The sequence below is a fragment of the Cynoglossus semilaevis genome, chromosome 18, assembly GCF_000523025.1.
Source record: "Cynoglossus semilaevis isolate Cse_v1.0 chromosome 18, Cse_v1.0, whole genome shotgun sequence".
Classification (NCBI taxonomy): domain Eukaryota; kingdom Metazoa; phylum Chordata; class Actinopteri; order Pleuronectiformes; family Cynoglossidae; genus Cynoglossus; species Cynoglossus semilaevis.
Genome location: NC_024324.1, coordinates 12,538,623 through 12,557,751, shown reverse-complemented (window position 1 = coordinate 12,557,751; position 19,129 = coordinate 12,538,623). Strand labels below are relative to the sequence as shown.

Genomic DNA, 19,129 nt, shown 5'->3' with positions numbered 1-19,129 from the left:
ATCAATGAGCTAAAACTGCTAGCCCAGCCTAGCCAGTACATAAAAGTATACTGCCCGGGCAGCCATCTTGCCTCCAGCTGATGCAATGTTAAACTGTTTAACACTGTTTTCATGGAAGAATATTAAATAGTGAAGTGTTAGGGCCTTGTTGCTATTGAAACAATTATCTTTTAAATGACAAAGATGCTGTGACGTTCCCACTGCAGCTCAGTTGTAACAAATTCTTTACATTTTTCACCACACTGACCTCCATGGTCCATGTCCTCCTTTGTGAGACAGAGCACCTCCTCTGCAGGAGTCGCTCCTCCATGCATTCACGCTCTTTCTCTGCAAACAGTGGGAGTGAAGTGCTTCCTGTAATTAGCATTGCATATGTGTATGAAATAGAGACACTTTGTTAGAGCAGCGCAGCCGTTATTCACCTTTGCATGTGAACAAATGTGTTCAGCGCACGGTGTTTGCCTGAACTGGAGCGAATGTTGATTTTTCCTTGACATTCCAGAGGCGACGGGAAACAGTGTTAATTATTAGGTGGAACCATTCTGAAGCAAAACAAAGTTAATCAGCCAGTAAGTGGAGCGTTGCTGTGAAGAGGAGACGTGTTAGGTGCCAGGCCTTAATTAGCTGTGTTTAATTAACAGAGGTAAACAAAGTGCTGGTTGATTATGCATAGCCACATTCAATGATGGTTGTGTTATCTGAGAGACTGGAGGTCAGGTGAGATGACTTTCATCATCCAGGGCGTTTACACGGCTAATCAAATACATTTATTGTCTCAGTCTGACTCCGAGTATCGCAATAATATAAACAATTAATTCATCAAAAAAGAAAACTTTTCTAATACTTTTCATTGTAAGAGAAGTGTTTTGCTTTAGTACTACTGAAGTATCAGGTTATATCAAATGTGGCTCGATTTCTTTATTATTATTATTATATTATTTGTTTAATATAATACTGGGTAACATTTAAAATGTTAACTGTTAATTAAACACATACTAGTCTGCAATTAATTAAGAACATACAGAACAGTCAACATCATCTGTTGCTGAAGGACGCTGATGTACCTGGACAAGGACACGGAGCAGCTGAGCTGCAGCCTTAGCCCTGACTCAGTGCTACATGTAAACATGATGATTCTTTCGTTTAGGGAGGCTGGAGATCACATGAGGTGAGTTCGATTTCTTGTAGCAGTTTGTGGCCTTGCAGATACTCAGAATTCACTGCGCTCAGAGATTTGGGAAATCACACACCCACTCACACAGACACACAAATACACACGCCTGCGTATCCACCATGCAAACCAAGCTGAGAGACAAAGAGCAGCTAAGAAGGAGGCGGATGAGGAAGAAGAGGAGGACGAAGGAGAAAAAAAAAGGAAAACACAACTGTTAGATAACGAGTATGTAAAAGCAAGAATGAAAGTGAAAGTGAGGAGGCGTGTGAGATGAGCATAAAGAAGATGGTTGTAACAGGGACAATATGCAAAAAAGAAGTAGAGGAACTGGAGCAGGGAGAGTTGTAACGACCCTGTATTCACAGATTAAAGATGCACAGAAACCTCAGGGCCGGCAATTAGCAAACATGTACCGTGACCGACCTGTAATTGCGGCTCACTCCCCTGGGTGTATTGAAATTACGGAGGTGTGATACATCATTTCCCTGAATCTGCTACACTGTAGTAAGTGGTGTCACAGACATTGCAGGTGACTCAAGCTGAAAAATGCAGAGCTTACTCTGGGGAAATGAGTAATTTTGAAAATGTTCAGTAGCAGTCGGAGAATGGAACAATCCCACCTGCCTATCCCCGGCAATTTTATTCTTCGTTGAAGCAGTGAACGTCAGCACTTCCAAAACCTTTTCCTGGAAAGGCCTGGTAAACATCCTCATAATGTGATAAAAACAAACTTTAGTTTAAAGTGTGGAATTACAAAGGACTAGAAAGTTGGGTTTTTACTCAGATTCCTATTAAACATTACTTTACTGATTTTTTTTGGTCTTAAAGTCGTGTGTGAGTTTAAACGCTCGTTTTTACTCCGGACAGAAATCTCAGGGTATAAACATAAATAAATAAATAAAATAAAAAAGAGAGAGAGATACAAGGAGGAAGTTTTATATAAAAGTAAAAAGAGTGTTTTAGTGTTTGAGCATAAATTGTTGGAAGCAAAAGTTAGTGTAGAGGAGAAGGAGGCACAGATGCCAAATGAACAGGAGGGGGCTGATGGGCGAGTGAGAAAGATAGAAATAGACAGGAAATAAACAAGAAGGACTGTTGGAGAGCAGAGAGGCACAAGATGTAATAAGATGTTGAGATGAGGCATAACATACAAGATTGGACGGCAGGAAGTGACAGAGAGGCTGGAGAGATGGACAAAATAATAAAGAGGATGTGGGCAGAGGCATGATTGGAGAGCAGAGGTAGATTATTACTGTATTTACCGCAGGTGCTTTAGAGCCGGGGCGGGGGGGGGGGTATACTTGAGCCATCACAGAGAAAGGTCTTGAAAAATTCATTAACGATGCTATTTTCACACAAAGGGACATTTTGAAAACACACAAATGCACTGAGAAAGACAGACAGACAGACCAGGCCAGAGAGACTCTCCTTAAAAAGCCAACCCTTTCTAAGGAGAGTGTTTAAAATTCACGAACGAAAAGCCAAAATATGTGCAGGGAAATAAGTTGGAGCTGAGCAGTGTGAGAAAAAGAAGAGGGTGGGGAGAAGTGGGGGGGGGCTGTACCAAAGTGGGCANGCACCAAAGTGGGCAGGTGGACGAGGGTGAGAAAAACAGACATTGAATAGTGCAGTGAAAAAGTACTTTAACAGAGATACAGGCAGACGCACAGAGAGCATAAGAGGGAGAGACTGACACTCCAACTTAAATGGAGAGAGGAGGATGAAAAAGCAGCATACCGTTGGATGGCTCAAAAGGCCCTTCAATATGTATGAGGGCGGCCACAAACAGGCGAGCGGAGCGGGGGGTGGGGGGCAGGGGGTGTGCAGGTTAGGAGAGAGAGACACAGAGAGAGAGAGAGAGAGAGGGAGAGACTCTTCCCCTGTCTCCAGTCTTTACAGTGTGTCCAGGCAGTTGCAGTCCAGAGGAGGAGAGACCACCCAGGGCCTGTGTTTACCTTCCTCTGCTTTTCCTGCTCCTGACACATCAACATCAACATCAACAACAACAACAACATGACAGGAGACTGGGAGAGTGCACAGGGCTCAGTGTGAATGACCTGCCCACTGAATTACGACGACTAACCAAAGCACAATTACATCATTACAACACATACAAGACGGCTCTGAAAGGGAAACCTAAATGATATCGCTGGGTAAACAAGCCGCCCTTGTGCTATAGATACACCCTGGGATTTACAAGGAGAAGTCAAACAACCTCAGCAAGCACCGGAGGAACACTGACTGCTACACACAGGGTTTGATTTCTGTGGGTAAACAATTACAGCCTTAATTCACTGAAGGGTTAAAACAGGGCTGTCTGAATCAAGGCATTCATTCATTTGTGGAATTAGCCATCAAATATATTTTAGTGCTTTGACAGAATGACCTGTCAATCACTCTCAAACACAGTCAACACACATGTCGTTATTTACTGCGAGGGACTGTGAACTTATTGATGTTGTTGAAGACGGTGTCTCGTCAAAGTTTTGAAAGCAACTCTCCTCAAGTTCTGCAGCCAACTTTTCCAGACTATGTATACTGGCTGTGCTGAGCAGCTTGGAGCCGACTGTCTCACCCAGAAACACAACAACACAGAGCTTGGATTGAATCCAAAACTCCAGGTCGAATGGCACGCTTTGAACCTACGTGACTAAGGTTGGGTCAGATACCATGCAGTGGAAACCCAGCTGAAATGGACCGGCCAGGCTGTCACCCTAAAGGAAGCTGAGGCTCTTCACATTTGTTCAAACGAACCAACATGGTCCGTCCTTCCAAGCACCAGGAGTCCTGGACAACCTGGAGAGATGGGGAAGACGTGGACAGACGGCAGAGTCAGAGCAGCAGCATCCAGACTGTCACACTGAGAGCAGCAGTGACAGAACAACCCTGAGACTGTGACACTGTGGCATTCCATTATGACCAAACAGCATTCATAAGAACTGGATGTCTCTAATCCCAATGCAAACTTTTACTTTGTTAAGCCCCAGAAATGGACTAAAAATGCTTCACTGATTTTGGAAGCAGAGTTATTAGAACTGTTCCAGGTTGTCAGTCCACTCCTCCAGGAACTTCTCCAAAACCTCCCCTGCTTCATGAAGTATTTATGCTCTTATTCATTTAACAAACTAGTGTAGGTTTAAAATATATATATATATAAGGCTGGTTTTGTACATTTTTTTAGTATTTAGACTTGACAATCGATTCTAGTTTAGGTCAAAAAGATTTGGTTAGATGACATCCATTTCCTGTTTAAATACAGCAGGAAAGTTAAGGTTTTTTTAGCCTGCACAAATGGTGTGGGAAAATATGCAGCTCTGAGATCTGCGTGTACACATACGTACTCTGAGGCAGAGTGGTAAATAGATGGCTCCAGGCTTTTGGGCTAAAACAAGATAGTGTGGAGAGAAAAACACAACTATTGCTGCCGCTGCTGCTCTCCCGTCTGGATGAACTCAGAGATAGCGGTAAATCCATCTGACACAAATGCCTGTGATTGTTTACATAGATGTGTTTATGAATGAACAGAGAGTATGTCTGTGTGGTCTCTGGCTGCAGCAGCAGGAGGAAGAGAAGAAGAAGAAGAAGAAGAAGGAGCTGCTTCTTTCTCTGTGCCAGGCCCAAAAATCTGCTTAGTGGCAATTACTCCACCCTCCATTCAAACAGGCACATGCTGCCACTCTCATTATTACTTCAGGGAATAAGAGAAAGACTTTTACAGCCTCCGACCTCACTTCCTTCTTTCCATATGAACAGGCGAACCTCGGCCTGGACACACTCCTCTCTTTCTTAGGAAAATGAAGTAATAAGAGCTGAGGAAATGAATTTTATTGCCCAGTTTTCACTCCCTTGCTTACACTTCCAATCGTGTGAGCTCTGGCATTAACTAAGAAGAGGTTGGTAGAGTGAATTTTACAGCCCAGCATCTTCTGTTTCCTCAAGCATCCCTCTCTCTGTAAGTGGCCCACGCTGCCGCTCTCCTTACATCCCATTACTTTGCACAAAGATTGGAAGTGAATTTTACTGCCCCTGCCCTTTTCTTCTCTCCACTGCACCACCCTGCTACTGGTCCACATTACTGATACTTTCTCTCTCTCTCTCTCCTGTGCAGCCTTAAAGACGTAGAAAATCAATTTTACAGCACCCTCGTTACAGCAGAGTGGCACAATTCAGATTTTTTTTTTGTGTCTTTCCTTTGAATAAACCTTTTTCCCAAAAATCAATTTTTGCCCTCTGCTTGCATTTTACAACCTCCTGGCATTCACCAGAAGAACGGCACACTCCACTCCTGCTGCCTCTGCCCCGCTGCAGCCCCTGAATGCTCATGCATTAGCATACAGGTGGTGTCTTTTGTCTCCTTCAGAGGCACACTTCTGCCGCCTGTATCGCCCATGTGTCCACTTTGAACGGCGGCCAGTGCGAGCCTTGTGAAATGAACTGAGGGTATTAAAAGGTCACTTAAGAGAACTGGCCCTTCTGTTGCCCCACCTCCTGCGACACCTCCCATAGATAAGGTGAAGCCATTAGTCTGGAGCTGAGAGCTGCCCTCTCCCCCCCAACACAACCTGATTCCTCTGAGCAGAGTCAGGCTTGGATTTCAGTAACGTAACACTGAGCGTTTGATCTCTAAACGCACGCACCTACATTTAGCCCTGCATTAAGGTGGGCAATTAAGTATATTTTTAACATTTCGCCCCCTTTTAAACATGTTTTCAGGGCATTCTGGATCATTTCCAGGTGGTTTAATCAAACGGAGCTTCTGCCAGCGTCCTTGACAGTTTCTGTAATGTCAGGAGAGAGAGAGAGAGAGAGAGAGAGAGGCAACTGCTTCAGTAATGTTATACCATTCACCTGGGCCTGTTTTTATTTTAATCAGGTTATTTATAGAGATAATGAGCTCCATGTTTAAAATAAGGCCAATCAGAGTGGTCAACCATGACCCCCCACTGTCATTTTATTTTCTCAACAAAATCCCTACAGTTGGATAGAACAGCAGTACACAATTAAAGAAAAAAAACTGCATTTCATGTTTGCCATTCGAATAAAAGAACCAGAAGGTTCCAGTATCGCTAATCAAAACACGACAGATTAATTAAATAAATATACGAATAAAAAACCAAACTGCCCCAACAGATCTGTTGAATTATTTTCATTACATGTTTGAAAATTCCAAAATTTTGGTCAATTTTAATCAACACTAAATCATCATGGTGGGCTTTTTTCCCACCTACACTGATCACAACCCATTTTCACATTCCAACATTTCCAACTGCACTAAAAGCATTAATGTTAGCAATAATTCTGTGTGAAACAGCGGTTGTTTAACCCTCGGGATTTCTGGTAGGAATCAGGTAATGATCGGAATGTGGAGGAGAACGAGGCAGAAGGTGTAAAATGGCCTGAATGTAAATTCCAAGGGCAATTCTTGACAATTTAAAGAAACCCCCCCCCCACCCGTACATGTCCTGGCTAATATCTTTCATTATGATGACACGCAGGCTAAAGGACCGGCTGAGATGGAGGCAGATGATCTGCTGTGGTGAGTCACTGGACTGCAGTATGAAGCAGTAACAGATGAAGACACAAAGTGACGCTGCTTTTTCTACAGGCCAGGTCACAAAGAGCACTGCCTTCAAAACAAATCTCTAAATCCTCCTCCAAACTGTGCACCCTCACCACAACTCCCTCCACACATGACTACACACATATCTGCTGCCCAGATGCTGTACGTACCCCCCACCCCGATCAGCCTGCCTCCTTCCACTGCTCCTCCCTCCTGCTCCACTTGTGGCCACTGCTGCTGCAGCACCCTATTCATTAACAGCTTCTTAATGCTCCCAGATGGGACGCCTGTAATTTACGGTGGCCTCAGTGTGTTTATATGTACACTTGTGTGCATGTGTACACATGCACCGGTAGGTGTGTTTATCCATGAAACCTATGCATACCAAGTAGGTTAATGTATGTGTGTGAACGCAGTGAAACAGTAGCAGGAGAAAGCGTTAGCTTCATTAGCCTGCTGCCTATATGTGGATTAGCATTCTCTCTGGAGTAAAGCGTGAGAATATGCAAATGTGTTTGTACTAATTTTCCTCCTCTTTGTCCTCCATCTGACTCAGACAGGAGCACGTATCGAGCAGAGGGCAGAGGGAGGACAGCCATTTAGGCACATAGTTCAGTTTTTTTTTGTTGTTCATTCAACGTGGGTTTTGGCCTCAGCCGGAGAAACATTGTTTATTCCATTTCGATGTTTTTTCCACCCCTCTGTACCACTCTGCACTCACTGCTGGTGTATTAAGATATCATGAGTGTGTGTGGGAAGTCCCCCTACGTCCACGCAAACATCAACATGTGTGTGCAGCATGTGCACGTCTGAATGTTTATAACGTGCATTTGTGTTTGTGTCTGACTGATGTTTCTCGCCCAAACCTCAGCTTACGAAGGCTGGCACGCTCACTCCCTCAGACTGTGGAGTATCGATTCTCAGCTTCTCTCCTGGAGGGCGAGGAAGGGTGGAGGTGGCGGCGGTGGGCCGTGGGTTAGCGAGGTTACAGCAGGTTTTGCTGGTCGCTGAGGAAAACCTCTTTCCTAGAAATGGGAAGACAAACACAAACAACAGTCGTACGAGTAGGCAGTTTTTTTTCCCTTCAAAGTCTAAACAGAGAACAGTCATTCTGTAAAAGCCCACCCGCGTTTTGTTTCAGTGCGATGTCTACATGTACACCCACACTCACACACAAGCATTAAAAATTGCGTATTACTCAGAATGATATGCAGGCATGACAAAGTGCTGGGTTAGGAGGGAACTTTCCCTCCTTCAGCTCCTCGACCGTGCTGCGTTTCCTCTCTTCCCTCTGCTTGTCCAACACAACCGTACACATGGTTAAAATAATCCCTTCCAGGACCAGTCAGCACTCACTGAGGCCCGCTCTGAAAACACAGGTTGCCCACACGGCCTGTTAGCAGCACCGTTTCTATTTACAGAGACGTGCACGTTGGGCAACAGTTGGGCTCCAGCAGTGGGAAAGACGGCCTCACGATGTGGCAAAGCATTGTGGGAAGGGATCTTCTAGGAGGTTCTAGGGGTCCAACAGTTGCACCTTTGAGCACTTATTCCTAATTACTCCGTTTGTGTTCGATGACGCTAATGGTTGGCAGACGTGACACACATGTGGAGACAGAAGAGGCTCAGATGATGGACTGCCACAGGGACACACGGCAAACCAATATCCTGCACCTCAAAAGAGAAAAAGAAAAAAAAAACAGATGGAAATGAGCACCAGCCAGCACACTCCAGCAGACGTGTAAATATACTAGACACACACACTCACACACACACAGATGTTCATACAGGTTCAGGGACGTGAAACACAAAGGCACCAAGCCTGCAAGAAAAACAAACCCAGACAGGAGGGATTTTTTTTGTTACAATTCACACTCTCTGTAACACGTTTGATGGGCCTGTCATATTAAACACACACACACAAAGGTATTTTAGATTGTTTTCTTTTTTTTAGGATCATAGACCGTGTTTAGTTTGTGTGTTAATACGGCAGGTCCTGATTCTCCAGGAGGTAGAAGGATACGGATGACTAATACAAAAACTGACACGTTTTGTGTCAAAATTCAACCTGAGGGAAATTATTTTATATTTTTCAGATTATAATAATTGATCAAAGCTCACATCTATGGCAAAATCTAATGTTTTTTTTTATGGATGGGACAGCGGTTCAAACACTGGCAATAACAGAATATAACAGGACTGTGGTGATCAGCCATTTATTTTAGCTGTTTTTTAAGCATATGAATGAGTGCTTTAATTAACAGCAGCATCAGTTAGCTTAACCTCTGTTGGTTTTTTTTTTTCCAAAAGGAAAGAATAAGCTAACTACTGGCTCATAAACATCAACATGGCTTCTTCCTTAACTGCAAGAATGCAAGTGTTTAGAACCGAGGCCTGCGGTCCAATTAGGAAACTAAATTCATTTGAACAGCATCAACTGGAAATGTAACAAAGTTGTTGCTTAAACCTCACTTGAACCGTGAGTTGTTTAAAGTTGCATTCTCCAATTAGAGACTCTCAGATACACAGTTCAAAATTAAATCTATGGGTTTTTACTGTAAACGCTGCAGCACCTCACCGTCTCCTGTCCACAGGACGTTAGAGTTGTCGGACGTGAACTCCTCAGGACTCTTTTGGAGGCAGTCAACTTGTTTTCCATGACCTTCAGTCAACAGAGAAGAATCAAAGCTTGTTTTGTTTTTACCAGATATGAGGTCATTTTTCTTGTGACCATTTTCCAACACACAAGAGAGGCAAACGAAAAAACAGGGCAACGACTTTTACGTCTTCAACACAACTTTAACCAGGGCCTCGGAAAGAAGGTTCTGCCTCATTAGGGGCAGACTCTGGTCACCATTAGGTTTACTGGGCCTAAAAAAAATTAGTTACGACGCCAGAAACGGACCTAAATAGGTAACAAAAATGAGTATATGCACACACGCGCACAGATGCCAAGTATGTCCTCATCACCAACATGTGTAGATAAGTATATGTGTGCGAATGTGTCCTCCCCGAATGAACCACAAAGCACAGCTGGCAGGGAACAGACCTGAGTGTGTCAGTGTGGTCAGGTCAGGGGCCCTGTCTCTCTTCACGTTCTCAAATGTGCGACTTTTCTTTTCACTTTTTCTTCCTTCCTTGTTTCAGACACTGCCTTCTTCGCTTTTGGTCACTTTTTTTGGCAGTGTCGGCCTGTCTGTTAGCTCAGTTTGTCCAGACGCTGGCCCTTTTCTTAGGTTCTTTCCAACGTATATACTAACGCAAGCAGAAAGAAGTCCGGCAGCATAGAAGAAAAATGTAGGAAAAGCACAAATTCCTAAAGGTCCAGGAGAAAACGTATGAGGGGGGAAAGTTTTCAGTGGTCCCTAAATGCAAAATTTCCATTGAGTACTTTTGTAGAAAGTGCACAGTCAGCGACGTGCACACACACTGACATATCAGCCATAGAGCCAACATTATATGGATGTCTTTCGTGTGAGTGCTGACCACATTAGAACGGCTCAAACAAAACATTCACTGGGTAATACCAAACAAAAGACCACAGAAGGCTGAAAACCATCTTATTTTACAGTCCTGGGTCAGGACTAAATGGATCATTTTATCTTTGGCAACAAAGCCTCAAGGAGAGGGGAGGTGGGGGGGGGTCTCGGTGTGAGGCAAAAAGTAATAACTGCCTCTCTGAAACATCACTGGAGACTTCATGTTCAGTTTCTCTGGGAAAAGTCTCGGGATGTGTTTAAATTAAATCCTTCTCCTCCCACAAGCTGCTGTTATTTTTTTTCTGACCAACAGAGGATAGCAGCGTATCCGTTTTCATTTGAACCATTTAAAATCGTATTATTGTAATAGACCAAAGTATAGTAAACACAGCGAGACAACTCAGCAGGGAGTCTGCCAAAGTACAATCAATGAGAACGGGTGTTTCTGACCTAATTAATCTGTTAATTTGTCAATTCTGATTTAGTTCCACTTTATTAAGCAGTGACAGTGGCCGGCAGCCATGTGCAGCAGGGGGACAGGACAAGGGCAGTACAAATGACACGACCTTTCAGCAGCTGTACTGGAATCTGTTGTGTGGGAAATCCAAACCACCATTGACAGGATCACTATATAACGCTTTATATTCCACTTTCTTTGGCCCTTTATATGACAGACGATCTGAGAAAGCAATTTCTGGAGCATCACATTCCATCCCATTAAATGTTTTGCCTCCTCAAGGATCTTTGTGTTTTCTTTTACTGAAAACATTCATCTTCTCCACCTCTCCTCTCAAACTTTTATCTCCAAAATGAGGAGCAGTGAAGTAAACCGAGAACCAGTTCTTGTAGAGGTCTGGCTTCCATTGGTACGGTCCCTTAGAATAGTTAGCCTGCTTGATCAACAATTATGCTTACCCAAACCCATCTGGCCAACAGACTGCACCCATCAATACTCTCCTGCTGCTTTTCCACTAATGCTCAACTTAAATTTTTTCAAATTCTGTAAAGGAAGCACATGGGAAAATACTTGTAAATCATAATATTCTGAAAGGTTATTATGAATTATACTAGTTATTGTTAAATTACACCATAAATATCCCATGTAGCATAGCTTCAGTGGTGGTTTAGCAGATGACTTTAGATTTCATCCAGCTAAGCAGTTTGTGACAAAAGTGTTATTTATTGATGATTTCTTTTCTTTTTTTAGAAAGAGTTTGTGAAGCCGGACGTTAATAAATTATGAGCCCTGCTGTGATGAAGACTAAGTGTCTGCTCATACACCAATGTGTATGAACATGTGCACTCCTCATGTGATTAAATGTTACTCTGCCTGTATGCCAGCATGTTTGGGTGTGTTGAAGGCCCACGGCGTCTTCAGCGGTGGAATAAACACACCTGAGACGGTTCAGCTCAGCGATAACCATCTCCCTTTAAGACCTATTCACAACTCCTCCAAGGTGAAGAGATGAGGGGATCAAATATAATGATTATCTGACACATTTAGCTCAGAGCAGGATCAGTCAGCCAAGATCTTTACTGTGAATGTAGACCAGGATAATTTATGTCCATCCCACCATGGCTCAGGGTGAATCAGATGTCTTCATAACTGCACTGAAGGGGGCAGAACTGTGCTCTAATTTAATTTGTTGACTACAGAGAAATGTAATCGCTAAAGTAAATGTCACTGCGTGTGCAGACAGTAGGACAGCGTGGTCCAATCTGCAGGATCAGACAAAATGTCCCTCATGGAACCAAAAGTTCCTCGGTGACAGTGTGGGCAGATGTCATCCAATCAACGCGCCATGTTGCCTAAATGACACACAGGACGGCAACACATGTTCCAGCTTAGCCACTTCACTGCATCCCCACCAGGGTTGGCAAAAAGAGTGAGTCACAGAGAACCAGATCCAAACAGAAAAACTAACCACATATTGTTTTCTGCTGCCAACATCACCAAGTACATTCTGCAAAACAATGCCATCAAACCGATCTCCATGACATGTCATGACGACAGAGAATTTTTTTCCCCTTTACCCCAGATGTCAAGCATGCCCTGCGGCGTGTTTACTGCTCATAAGAAACTGGATCTCAGATCAAATCAAACCAAAGAAGTGAAGCCAAATCTGGCTCATCTCTGCGGTTTTTCGCCCGTTGCTCTACGTTGCTTTATATGCTATACCTAATGAGCAATGAAAATCACAGATGTGCTGAATATCTTTCGGAACCTGCAAATGCGGACGGGGACAGCTGCTGAGCTCCGACCGGGAAGTTCAGGGAACATATAATGACACATGGTTGGTGGTGATACTGGTTTCTCTCTCTCTGATGGACTGACTCATTTCAGCAGTGACTGGATCCCTAGGCTGTTTTTACAGAAACCATAGAGAAGAAGGACATTGTGGTAATAACACACATTCAGAGCCAATAAAATCACAAATGCATTTAGGTAAGTGAAGTACTATCCCACAGGATGGACGGTTTTCCTTAGTGGTTGAATTAATGAAGCGGGACATCTGAGCTACAAACCTGCCGTATGGAGAAATACTCACTGTAATAAACTGTGGACAACAGTCATTTCATAGTTGGTATGATCGTTTGGTTCCTCAGAATTTGTCTTATTCACATTCACAGTGAGAATCCTATTAGAATAGAATTTAAACATTTGAAAACAACCCTCAAAAGGTTGCTTACTTTATGCTAAGCCCTAAATTATCCCAGTGGAGAAACCATAGATTGTACGTAAGAAATGGAAAGAGCCATTGGTGGCTCTGAGTGAAGCCCCGGAAAACCGCTGTAGACAAAAGTCATTTGGTTTATACTGTATGTAAGTCTATGGAAAACAGACAGAGCAGTTGATTATGTTGAGGTACAATTTGTTCATGGCACTGACTGAAGTCAACTGGAAATCAGAACCACGCAGGACTGAGTGGAGCACACTCAATAATGTCAGGGGAACTCTGGGTGATTTGACAGATTGACTGTGTCAGGTGACCACAGAGGAACCTCTAACAGCAAAATATTTGTTCATAATATTATCCATAATCTATTTGGTTTTCCACTTGTTTTGGTCCAAGAATGATCATTGAGTCTTCAAAGGATGTTGAAAAAAAAAGTCATTTGTTCTAGTGTGTTAAATAACAAACGAAAAAAAAGTCAAGAAAATAACATTTGTTCTAGTGTGTTAAATAACAAGAATTAGAAAATATCAATATCAGTATATTTCAAATACCCAAAGTCAAATACAGAAAGAATTTCAAATACCCAAAGTCAAATACAGATTCAAGCCACATGTAAGCAACTACTCGTAAGAAATCGAAGGTAAACAACAAACAAAGATCTAGGAGTTGAAGGCCGTTACAGTGATTCACTGGAGCTTCTGCCCGATGCCTTAAAGGAATCTTAATCTTCTTTTCCGAGTGCTTTGTTTACCAGCCTGACTCCTGGGGTCTATGAAGAATCAGAGGATGATAATGCAGAGTGAAAATGATTGTTCTCTAACGAGGGCGGCGTAGCCTACACTTAATACCACGGTGCTTGGCTCAAGGGCCATCGGCGATAGGCCAGCGTGACCCAGTTTAGCTGACCTACTTCTTCTGCTTGACCTGCTGAAACACAGCGTCAAGCAGAAGGCTGGCGGCAAGGCCGTGGTCGCTTTGTTCACACTTTTCAGTCTCTGTCCAAACACGCTATTCAACGTTAATTGAAGCACAATAAGTCAGATCGGCTGGAAGAAAATAAATAAAAGGTTATTTCTGTAGGAGCACAGCAGGGACGGAGTAAATGTTTACGTTGCTGCGAGGCAACTCTTTCTAACACGCACAACGTAAACAGATAGGAAGTAAGAACGTTTGGTCTAATAACCCTGCTGTTGTATTATTCATGGTGTGAAAGCCTAGACTATAATGTAGATATTAATGCAATATAAAGGTAATCTCCCACTCTGGAAACTGAGTATGGGTTTAACATAATGAGTTTTATTATTATAATAACTTAGTTGCAATTATTTCAGTATTTCCAGCAGCTTTAGTCAGATTGATTGGGTTTTGATTATGTTATAATATCCTAATTAATTATTGATCACCAATTGTCATGAGAAATTGGTAGAATTAAATATAAAGATTATGAAATGATAATTGAAAATAATTAAATAATTTATAATATATATTTAAATATGTGTATATACACATATGTATACAGCTATTCATATAATATATGTGTATAACATATGTAAATAATACATGTCTATTTGTCAATATATGTACACATATACATCCACACACTATATATGTGTTCATATATATATATGGTATGCAGTGACAGATATATCTATCAGCACAGCCATCATAGAACAGTAATAGTATTTTTAGTTAGAGCACATTTTATCTTTTAATCACCATCAAGACAGCTCGATGTCTTCCAGTACACAGCTGTGTTATTTTCACAAAACAAACCATTGTTAGAGAACAATACGTTGCTCAAGGGCCCTCAAGAAGCAGCTGCAATTACTGGAGACACAATGAACTGTTTTTATCTGTTCGTAGTCTTATCTTTTTACATCTTCAACGCAGGAACTGAATTACCAAAAAAAGTTGTTCTAACCTTAGCTGCCACTATGATAAGAGGAAAGATACATGTTAAGACTAATCTTACAAAAAAGAAAAAAAAATAAGAGAGAGAAAGAAAAAAAAAGGTTCCCAGTGGTTTGTGAAGAATGATACTTTGTTTTTACTTCCCTGGAACTCACGCTGCTATCGTTTTAGACGACATGTCAGATCCCGCTGAGCTTTCACAACATCTGTGTCCAGTTATGGCAAATGCATGTATATTAAAACCTATGGTGGAGTTTGACAGACAGCTGCTGGGAGCCGTGCATGTCTGTGCATTGTCTTTCACAACTGACATACAGCTGGGAGGCTTTTGGACGAGGACGCAACCTCTGCAGAGATGGATATCTGCGACTCACAGTGTGTGGTACTCTGCGCGCCTACGTCGAAGTGCGATATGGAGTGTCATTAATCTAGCGTGACACTACTGATACTGATGTGAATATTGGTTTCAGATGTGTCTGGGATGCACCGTAGGGATTGGCTGCCACTTGCAGAAGTCGGCAGTTAACAGAGACAGATTTGTGTCCGTGTGCGTAAAGGAAGAAAAGACGTAAAATATAATAGAAGTGAAGAATATTCCAAGTCTTAGTTAGTGTCAAAACATCAGATAACAGAGAACCACAGGCTAGGAGTTATTGTTTGACCTGAACATGGAAATGTCTCAGGGGTTCCATGTAAAGACGAGTGATGTGGGTAAATGTCAGGTTAACGACAGACAAAAACACCTCTGGTCCATTCACCAGTCCATCACAGACTCACATGTGAGGACCAACAGTCCAGTGTCCAATCAAGACCATCAGTTACCACCTGGGTCTGAACTGCTGATGTTCCAGGGGGCGCTGTAAGCAGTTTGAAACTACCTGTGTGTGACTAAACTGCTACACTGATGTATCGGCTGCAGTATGTAGATTTGCTGTAGTGTGTGTGTGTGTGTGAGATATTAAGGTTGTCTACGGTTGTGTGTGTGTGTGTGTTGTTGTGCGTGCTGCCAAAAAGTTTATGTTATTCTGTCCCTCCTCTCTCCCTCGTTTACCGGCTATTCTGGGAAAATCCAAATTACAGTCTTTCACCGTGTGGTCGGCTTGTGTGGTTCCAAATTTGTACTTAACCTAACCCTCCTTCTCCGTCCTTCTGCCTCAGCCTTCCCTCACTTCCCCCATCTTCCTATAGGTCCTGCACTCAGATGACACTAATCTCCGTGTAACTTGTTTTCCTTCCTCACTAAGGAGAAAAAGTTGTTTTTTTCCCACTTTTTTGTTTCTTAATCTTATCTAATCCTAATTAATTTTTTATCTTCTTACTGAATTTTTGTTTTCCGCTGGTTTTACTCAGCTTAAACCTACAGTTTGGGGATTTGTTTTTACACGTGGAAGAACTTTGAACGTTGTGTTAATGACAATTTCCTGTGCTGAGAAACTTTATTTTAAATGTTTTTACTTAACTTTGTTTGTCAATAAAATCCCTCCAAATTAGATTTTATTTTTAGGGTCTGTAATTAACACAATTATTATTTGCTGATTACAATTTATTTTAATCGTAGCAGAGAAGCTGGAAATGTCAGGCTGACATGATGAGAACCACGGGGCAGATTGTGTGTCCCTTCCATGCCTCCTCTCCTGCCTCCTGTGTCAGAATCTATTTGCTCTCTTATTTCCTCTGCAGATCCTCTCGTCTTCTTCCCTCCGTGTTTTGTCTCGCTGCCTGTTACTGTGCGGATGGAAGCCCTGAAAACAACCATGTCTCCTCTAAAAACATATCCTCCCTGTGGCTTTGACTCGCCACTCCGTTTCAGAGCTTCCTGTCAAACTCCCCCTTACATCCCTCCCTCCCTCTCTCCCTTCACCTCACCCGCCTGTAATTACCAACTTAACCTATGTATCTCCAAACCCCCTCGCCATTCACGAGTATTTTTGTCCCCGCGACAGACATTTTCTGTGTAAGGATTTATGCAAATGCTCATTTAGAGGGTCTGTTTGCTTACATAATTGCACAGCTCTATTCCTGCTACCTGTTAAATCTATTCCCTGCCTCTGAGTGACCCTGCAGATGCGCTCCAGTCTGTGGACTATCAGACGTGTAATGGGAACAGGCGCTGGATTAAAATGACAGAGTAGAAATTCAAAAAGACGCTGCAGCTCAGAGAGTGGCGCTCTGCCGTCGCCCTCAAAAGGCTGCTGGAGCGCTCGGATTCATCAGAGCACATTTTTAGCATTTTAGTAAGACGCCTTTTTATTTTGACCCCACATCCAATGACGTACAAGGCCGTTTTAAGGGCCCTCTGATGAGGAGCTGCGAGGCAATTTGTTAGTTTTCCTTCACAGATGTGGTTTACATTTGAACTTTATAAAAAGGCCCAAATGAGAGTGCGGCACTTGTCACACTGAGCTACCGACACTTTGATTTATGCTGGTGTATCTGCAACTGCATCTTCATCGCCTAAGTCAACACACAGACTGTACAGTGTGTGAGTTTACACCACGCCCGGGGTGAGCCGTGAACTTTAATGTGAAATATTCCACAGGGTCTCATCAGAGGGTCCGTCACGATGACCACCTCGGCTTCATCCCCAAATATTAGTCAGAACGTCCAGGACACATTCTCATCACTCAGGGAGCTTTCCCTTCGGATAATTACATTTCAGATTAAGACAGATTAATGAACTTTTTCTCTGGTCGACAGATCCTGATGAATAAAAGTTGGCTTGCAGGGACAAATCTTCAATTTCTCTCTCGGCCTCAGTCTCCTCTATCTGCTCTCTTGATTTTTAGTCAGCTCTAAAAGGCCACCAGATCATTAACCATCGCTGTCCTTCCATGACCTGTGGCCTCACATCAATCTCTTCCTGTTGTACTCAGATACTGTTTCCACTTTTGACTGATTTCTCTCTCTGTTCTCTCTCTGAACTGTACTGAAGGCTAAATAAACCAGTGAGAAAAAAACAACAACAATATTTTGTATAATAGTAGAAGTAGTAATATAGAAATAAAGCTGCAGGTTTTCAATGTAACCACATTATGGGCCACCTTCAAACTGCCCCTCACCACAACATATCCGACACAAACATCGATGCACAAATGGCCGTTAGAAGTCGTTTTCTGCACATAAGGAAAATGTTTCAAGTTTTTTTTAAGCATACTTTTAAGTATGTAAAAAAAATAAAACCTTAAGAAATCCATCAGAAACCTTCTTATGGGGTTAAACAACAATAATTCTGACCCAAACTGTGTACAACCATCACCAGCTTTTACCCCCAAACCTCCACGGTCCAGCACAGTCTACAGGGGAGAGGCCGCTCCGAGGCCAAGCCCTGTTTGTACGACCCAGCACCGTGTGACATTCTCAGCAGCACCCCCTCTGGTTCTGCATGACAACAAAAGCGGTCACATTTTTCTCCCTGCCTGGGCAAACAAAGGGCAAGTTTGGTTCAGTTGCATGGTTACGCACAATAAATAAATATATATATTTATATTTGCATAATTACGTAAGGGGTGTTTTACTGAACTGCAGCCACTGAGTATCGTGAGTCAAGCGGTTTCCACAATGTGGAAGAAAATGTGTCAACATCATGAAATTCTATTTTTTCCCAGGTGCTTTTTGGTTTAATGCAATGGTGGGAAAAAAAACACAGAGCCACTGGACGCACGCTGGATTTCTGCTGCATGGGTTTGATCTAACAGCATGGAAACAAGAGAGAGACAAGAGCTTCTGTTCACTTGATGGATAATCTTAGATCAGCAGATCAGGAGCCGTGAGGGAAGAAGTCAAACCTCTCATTTGTTTCCCTCTACCTTGAATTGCTTAAGTTCAACCCAGTAATTCTTTTCTTCTTTGCTTTTTCTGGCTGTCATACGTTTGACTCCGGACTGTAAAAATCTCAAATGGCCTCTCCTCCACCACAGGCCTCCGGTTCTCTCCCTACCTTTAACCATGTCTGCTTCTTGTTCAATTTTATCCCTGCCATCTCCTCTGCCTCTCCACGCTTCCATCACTGCCATTCTTTCTTCCCCTTTCTCCGTCTTTCCCACCTTCTTCCCCTGCTTTGCTTCCATGAATGGGGGCTTTATCAGCACGCTTGAATGGTGCAGGTCCACTGGAAGCTCGGACAATGGGGACATCATCAGAGGGAAGCAGAGTCCATGAAGGAGGAACAAAGACCCTCAACCTAAGAGGGGCCTCACTCTGCACCCCGCACCACAGCCAGGGCCTCCACTGTCCCTGCATAGTCTGTGTGCGGACACAGTGATTGGGGCGGGGGGGTATATATTCTTCCTATACAGGAGGGCAGGTGCTGCTCCTTGGAATTTCACAT

The 19,129-nt window shown here is 42.9% G+C and overlaps 1 protein-coding gene across 1 annotated transcript in view; it reads right to left on the bottom strand.

The window, feature by feature from the left end:
• The window catches only part of efna1a (ephrin-A1a), a 53,150-nt gene that overhangs the window by 19,933 nt on the left and 14,088 nt on the right, over positions 1-19,129 (bottom strand). Inside the window, exons 5-10 of the mRNA XM_017041268.2 lie at positions 9,313-9,396; positions 8,503-8,556; positions 7,933-8,402; positions 7,601-7,759; positions 423-542; positions 248-327 (exon numbers count right to left, since the gene is read on the bottom strand). The gene's annotated coding sequence lies outside the window, so the exon portion shown is untranslated. The remainder of the gene's footprint in view (positions 1-247; positions 328-422; positions 543-7,600; positions 7,760-7,932; positions 8,403-8,502; positions 8,557-9,312; positions 9,397-19,129) is intronic.